We start from the raw sequence: 14762 nt of genomic DNA, 5'->3' as shown, positions 1-14762 counted from the left end.
GTATGAATCCTAATTGCACTCCCTTCTAATTTGACATATGCTAACAGTTACCATTCACTCCCATGCATTACGCTAAGCTAACTAGCACTTAACTGGTGGGTCTGTAATGCACACGCACAGAAGAGAAAAGACTCGTGGAGGTACGGTGAGGATTGCAAATACTCGTACAAGCCCACAAAATGAGCTCCCGTAAGGTCAGAGAGAACCGTGTTAGAACCAAGTCACAGTCGTGTGCGCGCCTCGTTGCTGGCACCACTAGCCAGAGGAGAAGTCAGAGAACAAGTTCACCATAACTGGATAATGACTGCGACTTGTTTCCTCACACAGTGTGTGAACCCAATCTGTCACATCCACCAGATTTTCAAATTCAAGCTGTGTGGGAGGGGAGTCTAAACAATGCAACCGTGCATCCTTCAAGCTGTCCGTACACGAGATGGAGAATAGACTAGCCTACTAACCCCCCCCCCCCAAAAAAAATCATTTGAAAACATTCCAAATTACATCTGGATTCCAGCTTGTGTATTTCTGATCCTTTGCAAAAAAAAAAAGAATTGTAGTTTTCTAAAAGCCTTCTTAAATATATAGTAACGCTCATATGTAAGTCTGTCTTTGCATGCATGTGTGTGTGTGTGTCTTGTGTTAGCAGACACAGTGACAGGATTAGCACGCACATCATCATCGTCACCATCATCTGGATTTAGACGCGCTATCCTGTCAGCCCATTGGTGGCCGAAGCACATGCAGCACCGTCTTTTGCCAGTCCGTTTTTCCAATCACTTTCTCTCTCTCTCTCTCCTGGTGCTTGATAAAGGTTGAGAGGTTTCTTGATAATGAGACAATTTAAAAAAAAGAGGAAAAAAAATCAAAATCAAAGACAAATACCTTTTTTTTTTTTTACATTTCTCATTGTAGTTCACTTAAATTCTATCCTGTGTGGCTTCTGTGTGACAAGCCCTGCAAACCTCAGCCGGAGTGATTGCCTGAGGGTTAGTTTAAGCTACAGACAAGATAAATGCTATTGGTTTAGCCTTCAAGGTAGCCATTAGTCTGTGGGTGGGACTGCAAACAAAAGAGCAGGAAACAGACAAAAGAGTCACACACTTTGCCCCAAATGCCCAGAAACAGGTGTGCCCCTACTGCCATTGTTCAAAAGGGTTAATCTTTTTGTAAAAACCCCCCCGAGGAAAGAAAAACAACTCACCGTCACATCCCTCCCACGTTTACCTGAATTGTTTTGGTGGTGGTGGGTTAGCGTTAGTGTCACGTTACTGATTGTGTCTGCTGATGTGTTGTTGCTTCCCTATTGTGGTTTTGTTTTTTGTTTTTGTTTTTAAAAAGGGGGGGGGTGGTTTTTTGACTGCCTCATCCCTCACAGGAAGTCACGCCAAGGCTTCCCAGTCATCAGAGCTTTGCATACTTGAGTCAAAGCTTTGTGAGGTGATTGCGGCATTTAAACAGGGTTGAAAAGACAGTCGCCTTGCTTGAGTGGCACACAAAGGACAGGAGAATTCTTTTTTTTTTTTTTGTGTGTGTGTTTATTTTTGGTTCCTTGTGTGACCTCCGAGGTGGAAAAAAAAACAACAAAATTATGAAGCACTCAGCGAGAGCCTACCTCCGCCAGAGGAGGTCACGTTGGGTGCACGTGTCATGGAAATGGCAAAAATTTCAAAAGAATTTTTCGATGCTGGCATGAAGTGTTTTTAGGGGGGAAAAAAAAAAGAGTAAGCACAAGAAAGTCATATGTTTTCTTCTGAACTACCAAAAATACCATCAAAACCAACCATACTTTGTCCGTTTGCTCCTGACTTCGCCGTCTTACTCAAACCTCTTTGACGACAGGAATTTTGGACACAAAATTCACGCCTTGTCACATTTTGCCTTTTACGAACAAAAGTCTTTGCCGAAGTTTGGAAGGATTCCAAGCGCAAATTCATTACATTTTCATTGGAGAAGGTGAACTAGGCTTTGCAATGCTAATTTTAATTAGTTTTAATTAATTAATTATTTTTTTCAGAAGATGGCGCGATACAAAATGTCACGCAAGGCTGTGACAAACAAAAAAGAAGAATAGACTTAGTCAGCCAATCACAAACTTAATTTAAGAGGTAGTTTTAGCTGGACACGTTGTCATGGTACTTTTTGCTAGTTGGTATCGGTTACGCTTCACCGTCTCTCGTCATGAAAAGAGAAACACGGGGAATGTGCAGGAAGAGGCGAGCAGCAGAAACGACATTCAAATTCCGTTCCGTTTAGTGCATCTTCTCTTTTTTGAGCAAGTTCTTGCTTATATTATGGAGATTCTTTTTTTTTTTCCCTCAATTTTTTTTTGTGGCCATTTTCACCAAACTTTTCTCATGCCCGCCAATTGCCTTGACCAGTCTTTACTACGGATCCAAGCTCGGATTCAGCTGACATTTGAATCCGTCCATTCACTTTCGAGACATACACGTAACAAACAGAGAAGCGCGGGTGATCACATGACCTCCACGGCGAAGGCCACTACGATTACCTGAGGTAAAAGTCTGGACTCTCTGTATCCATACCTCCACAACCCGGTCTACTGAAATGTCAAGGGAGGGAGCACCGGGCGCGCAATGATGGGTAAAACTTGCAAAAGGCTCAAGTTGACATGGCACTTCAATTACCGGGTGCAAATGCATATTCATACCAAGAGAAGGAAATGGAAAAAAAGAATTCCTGAGCTGTCAGTGGGTTATTCTATTCCACGGTGAAGCCCGGTGATGTATTCCCTTACTGCTGACATTTCATCTGAGCCCAGTGTGACTTCAGAACCTTCCAGAGGAACGATGAAACCATGTACAAATGCGACGCAGGAGTGCGTATTTCTTACAGGTGATGTATGTAAAATTGGATAAAGCTACGGTATCGTACACATCATGAGCTCAGCCAGGCAGCACAATAGTGTAAGGCTCTTAAATGGGTCAACAATGCATAAGCAGGGAAGCTTCACAATCACAAGAGAAAAGCAGCCAGTGTGCAAATATTGGCACACATGCACAATTTCCTTTTTCTAATGGACACACACACACACGCGCGCACACACACACGTGCACACATAGACACACACGCGTGCGCGCGCGCACAAACACACATACCAGGACAATTTCACGGCCGTGTGAATGGTTCAGCCAATGTTTGTCTTAAGTAGGGTGAGCGCTCGGCCTTCATAAAACATGTATGGCACTAATGCTGTGCGTTATGTGAATTTCTTGCTCGGCCGTCACCAGGGAAACCGGTTCAATGGACTAAATGGACAAGCCTTTGTAAAAAGTCTCTCGGAAAAACGCATTAAGTCACTCACAACTCTCCTGACAGTGTGGACAAAACCTTTCCCTCTCTTCTCTTTAGATGTCTGAGAAAACCACAGGAGGATAGTTCAGGGCAAGAAGATAATGAGTGTATTTTCGGTTCCTGCAATATTTATATAATAATCATTTATTTTCTGGGGATTTTTTTTTCTTTTCCCCCCACTAAAGCATGTATGACCCCGAACAATTGGGTAGCTTGGCTCCTTGAAGAGCCGAAAACGAAATAAGAAGAGAGAAAATGATATTCTTCAGCTTGCAGAACACTTGCACGAGTGTGTCCATGCTTGCACAAGGGGACTTAAGGACACCTTCTTGATGTGTCCGTCATTTATTTATTTATTTTTCTATGGGTGTGTCACGTTATGAAATTGTCCCCGGTGTCAAAGGTCTCCATAAAAAGTGCTCATTTCTCTCTCATACGCCTTCATCTAGGCACCCTCCTTCCTCACCCTTTCCTCCATAGGAGACACATTAACCGCGTCCTCAAAGACAGAGAGGGAGAGTGTGGGAGGATAATCCCCCTTCTTCCATTGTTACATGCTTTCATCTATTTTTATAAGGCGGAGAGTGGAGAGGGGCGAGAAAGAGGCAGAGGGGAGGGGAAGTAAAAATGGTCGGCTGTGGTCTTGCAGCATGGATGAGAGTAAGCGGCATCCTTGTTTGGATTCATACGCTTGAGCTAACAAACACACACACACACACACACACACACACACGCACACACACACACACTGTACATGCACACGTCTTCTCTCTATATGTCCGTATTGATCTACTACCCATTCTGAAACATCCATCCATCCATCGTCTTCCGCTTATTCCTATTGTTAAGGGTCACGGGGGGGCTGGAGCCGATCCCAGCGTCAACGGGCGAGGGGCGGGGTTCACCCTGGACAGGTCGCCATTCTGGAACAGTTTGCAAAAAAATGAGAAGCTTTCCTTTATCTTTTATGGATACTTGTATGATGTTTGGGATCAGAACTATAGAGCATTTGCACACCACCGGAGCACAAACCGAAGATCTTGCCACACTAAAACATAGCAAGCTAAGCAGGAATTGAACCAGGGACTCACAGAAAAGGGAGCTGCATCTGTGTCAACCAGAGCATCTTCTTAAAATCTTTTTAGCAACAAGTTAAACGCTCACCAGAATGTTCTTAGAGACTTGCTTTTCATACTTTATACAAAAGTTTGGGGACACCTTTTATTCACCCAGCATCAGCAGATTTTGACCTGAAATGACCAAAGATGTGACACAAGTAGCATTATGGCTAACGTTACTGACAACTTAAAATAATGTATTTCGGAAAATATTTAAAAGGTAAAGTTTGGAGAACTATTTACTGACGTCAACCTTCTCAAATAGTATACATTGTTTTATTTAAATAAATGCTAGAACCTTATCTCAGCGTTCATGTTACCCTTAGACTCAAGACTTTTAACAGAAATGCCTGAAGCATGGCATATGTAGCGTTACAGCTAACGTTACCGACTAGTTACAACAGTGTCTTAAGGAAATTGTTTGAAACAGATGCTGGGAAACTTTTCATAATCTTTTGAAATAAAATAAATCATTTTACACTCTAAAATATTTTAACGTAACTAGAACTTTATGACAACATTCCTGTGACTCTTTACCTCAAGAGTTTGAGCTGGACCAATGGCGGTTGGGACCCACTTGGCACTGTCGCTAACATTGCCAAGTGGAGATTTTGGACGCATACAAATAAACAATGAAATGCTGCAGTCAAAAATCTTCTGTTTTAAACGGTTAACAGTCTTACAACGTATGAGGAACTTCAACCACAGTAAGACATTGTACAACGTGTTGTCAGTGTAGTCGGAATTTTGCCTTCTCGCAACACTGCTAGCCTTTAGCTTGTTTGGCATTTGTCAAGGAGATTATTTCTTGATTGTGAGTAGGTAGTCACCATGAAATTTCAGTTGCAGTGGAACTAAATGCATAAAGGGATGATTTTAATTCACTCTCAACAAATTGGACCTCAACTATATGAAGTTTATTGATTTGCGTAAAATAGAGGAGTTGCTATTGGCCTTAGCCGAAGAGTGTGTCTGTGTTTTGACAGTTTAATAGCATTTTAGCTGTCTGAATCATCCCACCACCCTGATTAAAGATGAACCCCATGTCAAATTCCTAAATTATACAACCTAATTGGTATCAATTAGAGGTACGAGCCCAAGCTACTGGCAGAATGAGGAGTTTCCTGACAAAAATCCCTTCCCAGACTGACGCCGGTTTACAGCCATGCCTGCTGGAGATGAAGCACAGCAAGCTGTTCGCTAAATAGGCACACATGGGCGAAAGCAGAGAGAGAGAGAAAAAAAAAAAAAGCTACAAAAACGGATCGGTCGGGTTTTTATTTATTCACTTTCTTTTGTTTAGTTTAATTGTGGGTTGGAGACAACACGGGAAAGATAAAAATGTACCGCATTTAAAATGTCAAGAGCTGCTGGTGGTCCACACATACACAAAGTGTAACATCAACAGAGAAAATCTCCCCGCACGTGCACAAACACAGTCAGCACAAAAATGTACACAAGTCGTGATTCCTACCTCAAAAGGTCAAAAGTGATGTTTATAGTCAAACTGAAGCACACATACACACTCACAAACAAGGATTTCTGGCCAAATTTGGCGAAGCCTCACAAGAATGAAGTCAGACCGGCTGCAAGCAGGTTACATCTGGTTCTGGTTTAACAAACATGTTCACCATTCTACTGGAAAGTTCTGTGAGCATGGATACTGTATGTAATGTTTTTTTTCCTTCTCCCAAATTATTAAAGAAGCAACACTGACTACACATTACAAGTGCGAAAAGAAAGTGTTATGCCGAGAGAAAACGACTTCCGAGTTATGATGCATTGATGCGCGTATTATCTGTGAGATAAGGGAGTGGCGGGGGGTGGTGGGTAGTGAGAGAGGGTGTTTGCACATAAAGCACAGTATGTTTGGCGAATACACGAGAGGCCTCAGCTTGGTGTCGGCCTACACAACGCGAGAACACCTGAATGTGTTTTTCTCAATTCTGTTCGTTAATGTTATTCCAGCAGATTCTCCAAAGTGAGAAAAAACAACAAGAATGCCTTCTTTGGCTTTGTCAGTGTTCTGCTGGGTGTGAAGTTGGCACGCTGCAGCATATGCAGATACATTCTCACGCACGCACACGCAAACTACTGTCTTTCCAAAGGTCTTTCAGTTTGGTCAGGCATCTTTTAAAGAACAGAAAATTACAAAGAATAAATATCGTTAACCAGTGCCAGGAACATTATTGGCATCTCCTGCAACTGCTTCTGCCCATACGGACATGCAGGCTCTTCTCAATCCCTCGTTGTACTTCTACCTACAAGTGCACAACAGTTCCTACAAAGCCCCTATAACTGTGAGCCAGTAAGCAGTACATTGAGATGTCTGGACGTTTGTAGCTTTTTTTTTCTTTTTTTTGGGGGGGGGGGGGGTCCCAAATTCAGGTGTCAAGACCTTTTCAGATGTTTTTCTGCCACCAAAAGCAAGGTATTCTTTGCAGGACTCTTGGTGACATTTACAAGATTTTCTGGAAACACAACTGGATATTTTTATCAAGACGTCCAGATATCTCCAGTTGTTTGCAGTGTTTTTAGCGAGACTTTGTGACATTTAAAGGTGTTGCTTTGGCGACAACTCATGATATTTATAGTAAGATGAGATTCGCAGCTGTTGTTTCATTTCTATTTGCATCTTAACACAAAACTAACACACAGAATTATCCAAAGAAATTTTTTTTCTTCTCATTTTCATTTCTCATTTTCCACCTAGGACAAAAGGAACGTCCAGCGTTTATGATGATGATAGATGGTCTCACTTCAGAGAGCCGCGCAGATGCACTGATCGCTCGTGTTGATCGACATTTGTAAGATTACGCTGGGAAGATTGGCCGTAGCTCTTCGTAAGACATCATATGAATGTGTCATGTGATATGAAAGATGAGGCACGTCCGATTTGCAAATGGGATTCTACGCTTTGCACAACCTGCCGCATCCTCATCGCAAGCACGCACACGATGCTGATGGGAAAAAGCAGGATTTGACCAAAAAAAAAGAGAAGAAGAAGTTGGAGGAGGGAAAAACAAGCAGAAGACAGAGTGCCTGGAGGGGTGTGGGGGGTGTGGAAGGAGTGGAGGGAGGGAGGTTTTGGCTGACTGCCTTGGATGTGTTTAATTGTCCTCATTGACGACCACCCCATACACCGAACATTACACCTGACACACATACCTCCGCCAAGAAGTGATGATATCTTGAGGAAAGTGTGGGAAAAGAAGAGAAAAAAATGGAAGTAGGTGCATTCTAAAAGAACAGCTGTCAGAGAAAGTGATTTTATTCTGAACATAACAAATGCCCGTGCCATTTGAAGACAAGCCAAATTGCTAGTCGCTGCTTGGTTGCACCTAAAAAGGCACAAAATGCACATGGCAGCGCGTTTGACTGTAGGCCCTTATTGAAAATGCAGTCATGTCTCTGCAGTGCCATGAAAAACCTGCTCTCTCTTTTTGTCCCCCTGCAACCGCTCGCTTGCTTGTGCTTTATCAAGCGAGCATCCAGATTGCAGGACACAATGTTGAAAATACAACAGACAGACATCTTTGATGTGAAAATCAGCACATGTATTCCCTCCAAGACAATATGGCTGCCGAGCGAATGGAGCCAGTCCTTGACAATAACAAAATTAGAAGTATATCTTTTTGTGTAAGAATGCGCCATATTCTGCACAAAGACAAACGTACTACAAAGCGTCTACGCTTCCGCTCGCACAAACAAAACGGCCATCATGGCAGTGCGATGCTCCTTTGTGTATCGGACTTTGTGAGCCAGCTGAATGGCAGCTTAATCTGGTTGGTTTCAGCTCATGTCGAGTTACAGGCAACCAAAAAAAAAAAAATCCCAATATACAAATTCAGACCTCCGCAATCTGTGTGCATCGCTTTACTTTGTAGAGAATAAAAGAGCTCTACTCTTTTCAACGTTTTGATTCACTCGTATTCCAAGAAGTTCCTCAGTTGTTTCAGGAAAAAAACAACCCCTCTTCCAAGTTTTTGTCGTTGAAGATTTGCTTCATCAGAAAGTACTCGGAGTGCATACCTCCACCTTTCGAGGCCCGTACTACAGGTGCCATCGATGACGTTCCGTAGAGCAAGAGTGAGGTAGAACGTGACAATGGGCGTAGTAAGAAAATAGGAAGCTTACCTGTGAATCGTGTGCATTACCACTGTTGTGCTGTTTAATGAAAACTCAGCATCAATCACAGATTTCCTAAGGGGTTTCTGGATCAAGTAGATCTGATCGCCCCATTGGGACCCATGTCATTCCCAGTCTGCCATCAGGTGGCGCCATAGCCGATATGTCTCCAAATTTCTCCAGTACCGCACAACTCCGCCAAGTTCGGTGCAAACCCGTTTGGTAGTTTTCCCATAATCCTGCTGAATAATAAAAAAACAGAACTGTGCACATGGTGACATATGGGATAGGGAATTCGAAGTAAATTTGTTTTTTTTGTGTGTGTATTTGTGTCATGTGGGTAAACAAGATAAGATGCTTTCCATTCCGATTTGTTGTACATCTGTCAAAAGCAGGTATTCCTCAAGTGTCTGTCAGTGTGGTGTGTTCAGGGAAGGGAGGGGATGGGGGAGTGGGGGTGGCGCTGCGTGGACTGCGCCGCATACGTGCCCATGTGGAGAGGCAGAGAGGACGACAGGACTGTGGATGTGATACCGGCGTAGGATTTGAATACCTGCCGACTCCAGCTGAGCAGTGATCAATCATCTCTCTGTCAAACGCCACTCCCTGCTGGCAACTTCTCCATGCATGTGAAACCATCCCTCCCTCTGTCGCTTCACTCTCTCTCTCTCTCTGTATCTGCTGCTCTCTACTTTTTCCATCTCTTTCCTCTGTGCAGTGTGTTATTCATTCACTCTGCTCCGCCAACCTCTCTTTCCCCTTGTATCTGTGTTTTCACATTATCTCACTCTCTTGTTCTTCCTATCTGGCTTGCTGTCGCCTTGTCTTTTGGGGGGGGGGGTCACTGAAAGGAATAAGGAGTAAAGGGACAGATGGAAATGAACTGCTGTTAATTATAAAATAGTCTTATACATACTGTTTATTATTTCCTGGCATTAACTCATGCACTGTGACCTTGGGGAGGGTGATGGAGGGGGCAAAGCCTGCTGATTGATAGCGTCTTTTTTAACTAACCTTCCCTCCGCTGGGCTATAACCGTATCCCCCCCCACCCCCCCCACCCCTCACCCCCCCCCCCCTTTTCTTGCATCAAGTTGGGGAAATCAGACCTAAGACCAGTGCGACTGCCACTCCGCTCTTGAAATATGAATGGTTTTAATTAAACCAACTCGCATTGCCATCTGGCCCTACAATCGGGCTTGCCTAATTAACAGAGATGCACAAAAACACACACACACACACACAAGCGTGCACATTATTAACCAGGCTAAGCAGCATTCCAGCGGGCTTCGGAAATAGAGAGAAACAACAGCAATGGAGTGATCTAGTGAGGTGCTTCACGGAGCTGGAAAATGATGCAGTGCCTCATTGTGTTGAATGAAGTGTGTGTGTGTGTGTGTGTGTGTGTGTGTATGTGTGTGTGAAAGATGGCTCGCGCTCATTTGTTCTGACTGTGAGCACTTGTCTAACATCTGTGTGTCATTCTGTCTGTCTAGTAGTGTGTGTGTGTGTGTGTGTGTGTTAGGAAAGGTTCAGACAGCGTCGCAGACAAGCCTGACTGATAACTGCTGCCACTTGTCTGTCCTACAGTCGTGGGCCGGCTAGACAACAGTAAATGATGATGTTTGTAACCCAACAGTGGTACCCCAAGACTGCTCAGCAGGAGAGACAGGAGAGAGATAGAGTCTGGTGTGTGTTTGCTTGGGGGGGGGGGGGGGGGTGTATGGCAGACACAACACAGAAATGGGGGAGGTCCGCTAACATCAACAGCTAGTAGGACGTGCAGTTACTCTCCTAGGTAGGTAGGATAAGAAATGCACTCATTAATGGAGTTTCAGTACTTTGAAGGGCTGCTCAGCACAATCAGCACGGGAACATTTTGCCAAATAAGTCTTTACAACGTGGTCACGGATCGACATACACGTGGGGATAAAGTCACAATATTAGCCGCGCGTTTTGATCTGCATCAGGGGGTCCCTGCAAGCCACCCGGCCCTGCTATGTTGATGCATGTTGTGAAGTCTTGCATTCAAAAGAAGGTTGACGGAAGCCGCGAAAAAAAAGGGGAAATAAAAGAAAGAAGCAAAAACCTACAACTTTTTTTTTTTTTTAGACTTCTACAGTTCTTACGGTCTTTGTCTCTGGACAGCAGTCGCGTATCCAGTACTGGCTGAAACATATAAAACTCTTGCCCAAACTGAGGGAAACCTCTTCCGCTCTTCATTTTTCGCTGATACGCAACTCGTCTTCTTCTACTCCCCCTGACACTGTCGCAGCCCCGTGTGACGTTGCCTCCGCTGCCAACTCACCCAGCCTTTCTTGTCCACTCCAAACCATCTGACGGAAAAACACTTAAACTGTGGCTATGAGGCGATGTTCAAAAGAGGGGAATGCAAGTTTGCTTCAGATTTGCCTGACAATGAAATGCAGACACAGTTTGTGATATTGAGGAATTATAGGGTCGTATCTGCAAGTCACATGACGAGGCACAGATCACCCACACAAGGAAGGGAAATTAAGTTTCATGCTTATTAAAACTCCAAGAGTTCCTAACAACACCTGTGTTCATTGTTAGAAAGCAGCACAAAGTGTTGTCGTCACACAGTGACTGGCAGCGTAGCTCAAGAGAAGAGTACGAGGTAATAGCTCGGCATTAGCATATCTCTGTAAAGAAAACACAATATAATGACTCATGTTATGGATCAGAAAGGATGAATCCTTGGCAGCATGACCTCCAGTAACAAGCACAGCACACTGCATAGCAGCACTGATGCACTGAACAATGGTATTACATCTTCAGCGCCGGGAGCTGTTCTGGTATGTGCGGAGGTTTCACATGAAAAACGCTTTGCACACCTCAGACACCTCACTCATGATGAAAGGGCAAGCGTGTTATTTTCAGATGTACTTGAACTAACACTGCAAAAATTGAAAAATCTACTCGCCCCCCGTTGGCAATGCGGAGATCAATATTGGAGTCTTTGACCCGCTGATAACACCATACATCTGGAAGGAGCTCTTTGACATCCGTAATGGTCTAATCGGGTGTTTGACTCCAAACACTTTATGAATATGTGATGAGCTCGCAGGGGTAAGCTTATGAATAAGTGAGGGGACCAGCTGTGCATCAAAAAAGAAAAAAAAGAAAAGAAAAAAGAAAGAGATCAAGACTTCATGAAGTGCTCCAGATGCCACAGCAGCTCGGTTGTGTTCATTGTGTTTTATACCCCGTACTACAAAATGGCAACTAAATACTACAATTAAGATTTAGAGGGTTTCTGACATCCTATGAGGAGTCGGGTTTCGCACTGAGTCAAGAATGTGTTGATAATCCCGCGGTGACCCAAACACTCCCTGTTTTTGTTCTTGAAGGTGGTGTATGGCTTTTCTTTCCTCACTTTTTTTTTTTTTTTTTGATGATCCCCCGGGAACAAAATCAGCCAATAGAAAATAATAAAGTTTGAAACCTGACCTTGATGAAGGAGATGAGGAAAAGAAAACATGGTCCCTTGGCACATCTGTGCAGGGTGGAAAAAAAGAAGGAAGGATGAAGGGCGAGAGTGAAAAACAAGTCTGCGTGCGTGTGTGTATCTTTATGTGTGTTGAAGTGCATTCATGAGAGCGAGACAGTCGCACAGCTGCAGCCTAGAACCATTGTTCCTGCGCATTGTGTGAACATCGATTGACAACTAGCAGGTCGGCGCTGCGAATCAAAAGGGGACATTAGCCTTTGTCCGCGTTTCACCCCGACACAAAGCTACCGCAATCCAACAAAGTGAGACAGTAAAACAGTCAGCAAGAATAAAAATCTAATTTTCTAGCCCCAATTTTCCCCCCAAAATCGTGTCTTTCATCCTAAGGTAAATATTGTTTTGGTCATGAATTGACCCCCACTGTGTTGCTTCCACTCGCACACGTACACTCCCTTCTGGTGAGCACAGCAGCACGCAATCTAAATTTTCTCCCTCCGTTTCCTTATAACTCCATAATTTTGTGCTCGCGCGATGGGGTTTAAAGCGGGCAAATGCTGCAAAAGCACTTCCAGCAGTGAGTGAGTGAGTGAGTGTGTCTGTGTGTGTGTGTGACTGCAAAACAAAGGGGGGTTGCTAATGAGTATAGTTAGCATCTCTCCAGAGGCTGGAGCCAATATTTGCCCTAACCTTAGATGATTGCATTTACTTAAAGTATTTAGCTGATGCCCTCACCCAGAGTGAGCAAGCAGTGTCTTCCTCAAGGACATTTTAAGAGGAAACATAGAGTGGTGTGTGTGTGTGTGTGTGTGTGTGTGTGCGCGCACGCGTGTGACAGTGTGTATATATATGCCTTTTTTACTAGCATTGAATCACAGGACCAAGAACAATTATGGACCACAAGGCCAACTGAGGGAGATGGGGTGCAGTTGAGGACTGTACTGTATTGACTCAGACTTGTATACACGTACTGCAAGGATGCAATATTTGAAAGTTGAGTTGAGATAAACAAAATAGGCTGCACAACACAGACCACTCAGTTCAAATTCCAATCTCACTTGTACAATTGCCTTTCCATCTCCAAACACACACACACACACACACACACACACACACACACACACACACACACACACACACACACCGACTGCGGCAGGTCAGCTGATCTCACTAAAGATAGCGGGCAGCAGCAGCAGAGCATGTTGTCTCTCTTGGATGGATCCATGACTCGACCTTGAGTCTGTTCCCGCTAAAAAAAATCATTAAGGCTCCAGTATAGTTTGCAATACTTACTGAGTTGAAACCAAAACTGATGGAATTTTATTAGCATATATTTTTGAGCCAGTGTACTCATTCTAACTATTTTAAACAGGATGATATTTTAAATTCGACACGGTTTTCTAGTAATCACCAGTGGAATATTATTTTGACTACTATGCCACTAAATGGCATGTTCTGAACTCACCCTGAATCCTACATGACTCCAGTGAGAGGTTATGAACCTTTAAGCCTGGAAGAGCTGCGGATCAAACACTACATCCTGGCGTCTGCTTGGAGGACCCACATGTACCCAGAGGATCCGCTTCCACAGGAATTGCGTATTCAACGTGCGAAATGACAAACTCTTCATTAAAGTCCATTTTGGTTTGCTAGCACGTGTGTTGTTGCCGCTCTTTAGCATCGTGTCACGCCCACAAGCACAAAGAATCACAACAAGTTGGCCGACATGAGGACGGACCCTATTGAAAATGATGCAAAAATTTACACCCCGGGGACCCTCGCATGTTCGTCGAAAGTTTGATACAACCGTCAAGGAACATCGTTCTCATGAGCTGGGGTGGGTAACCCTCTGCTGTACTGATAGTATAAAGGAAGACGACAACACCTCCTGCTCTGAAAAATAAAGCTCATATAAAACTTCTTAACAGGGGGCAGGGAGTTCACCGTTCCGTCAGGAAACGGCCCTACCTCTCACTTGTTTATGGTCTGAAGCGCTTGCTTCGGCGCAAGGAAGTTGCGGATGTAGAAGATGTTTATTTTGGTGAATTGTGATCCCATTGGGAGCGAAACCGACGATAAAGCAGGGGATGCTCTCAGACGAAGCTAAATTGTGATTGCCAAAGAAACTGTTCGACCAGAAAGGCGTGAAGCAACATTGCCTGGGTGTCATCTCCAATTGCTTTTCCAAGTAAGATGACATCTGGCTAAAAAAAAAACAAAAAAACAAAAAACAGCCCAAGTTGTTGATGCTAAAAAGGCCAAACTCAGGGCTTCAAAAGGAGGAGTCCACAAGCTAATGCATGATGTCACGGTGAGTTTCTTTCCCACAGTTTTATGCTCTACAGCGCCTTGTTAAGAATCCCCTCAGACTCCTTGACTATGACAGGGACCATTACCCTTATCTCTTACTGCACACCAACACACACACACACACACACACACACACACACACACACACACACACACACACACAAATCTTTTAATTCCATTTGGGTATTGTTACTCCTCTTTTACTTTATTTCGAAGGATAGAAGGCAAGACAGAGATCATGTGGAAAATCTACCCTACGCCAACTGAAATCCAGTGGGACTTGTAAAACGGTCCAGAACAGCCTCAGACTAAAAGTACTGAGAGGGTTTGGAAGGTGTTGATCTAAACGAATGTGTCTGTTACATATATTCCTTTGTGTAGCCGCTCTGATCAAATGAACCTGCTGTTTCTGACGAATTCCAGACC

The 14762-nt window shown here is 43.8% G+C and overlaps 1 protein-coding gene across 6 annotated transcripts in view; it reads right to left on the bottom strand.

Annotated features, from left to right (window-relative positions):
- Positions 1-14762, bottom strand: part of pcdh7b (protocadherin 7b) — a 124262-nt gene that overhangs the window by 46306 nt on the left and 63194 nt on the right. The window lies entirely within an intron of this gene.

The sequence above is a fragment of the Aulostomus chinensis genome, chromosome 24 (genome assembly GCF_037954235.1).
Source record: "Aulostomus chinensis isolate RoL2024-O1b breed Wild chromosome 24, RoL_Achi_v1.0, whole genome shotgun sequence".
NCBI classification, from domain to species: Eukaryota; Metazoa; Chordata; class Actinopteri; order Syngnathiformes; family Aulostomidae; genus Aulostomus; species Aulostomus chinensis.
Note: the sequence above shows the minus strand (reverse complement) of the source record. Positions and strands in the feature narration are given on the sequence as shown.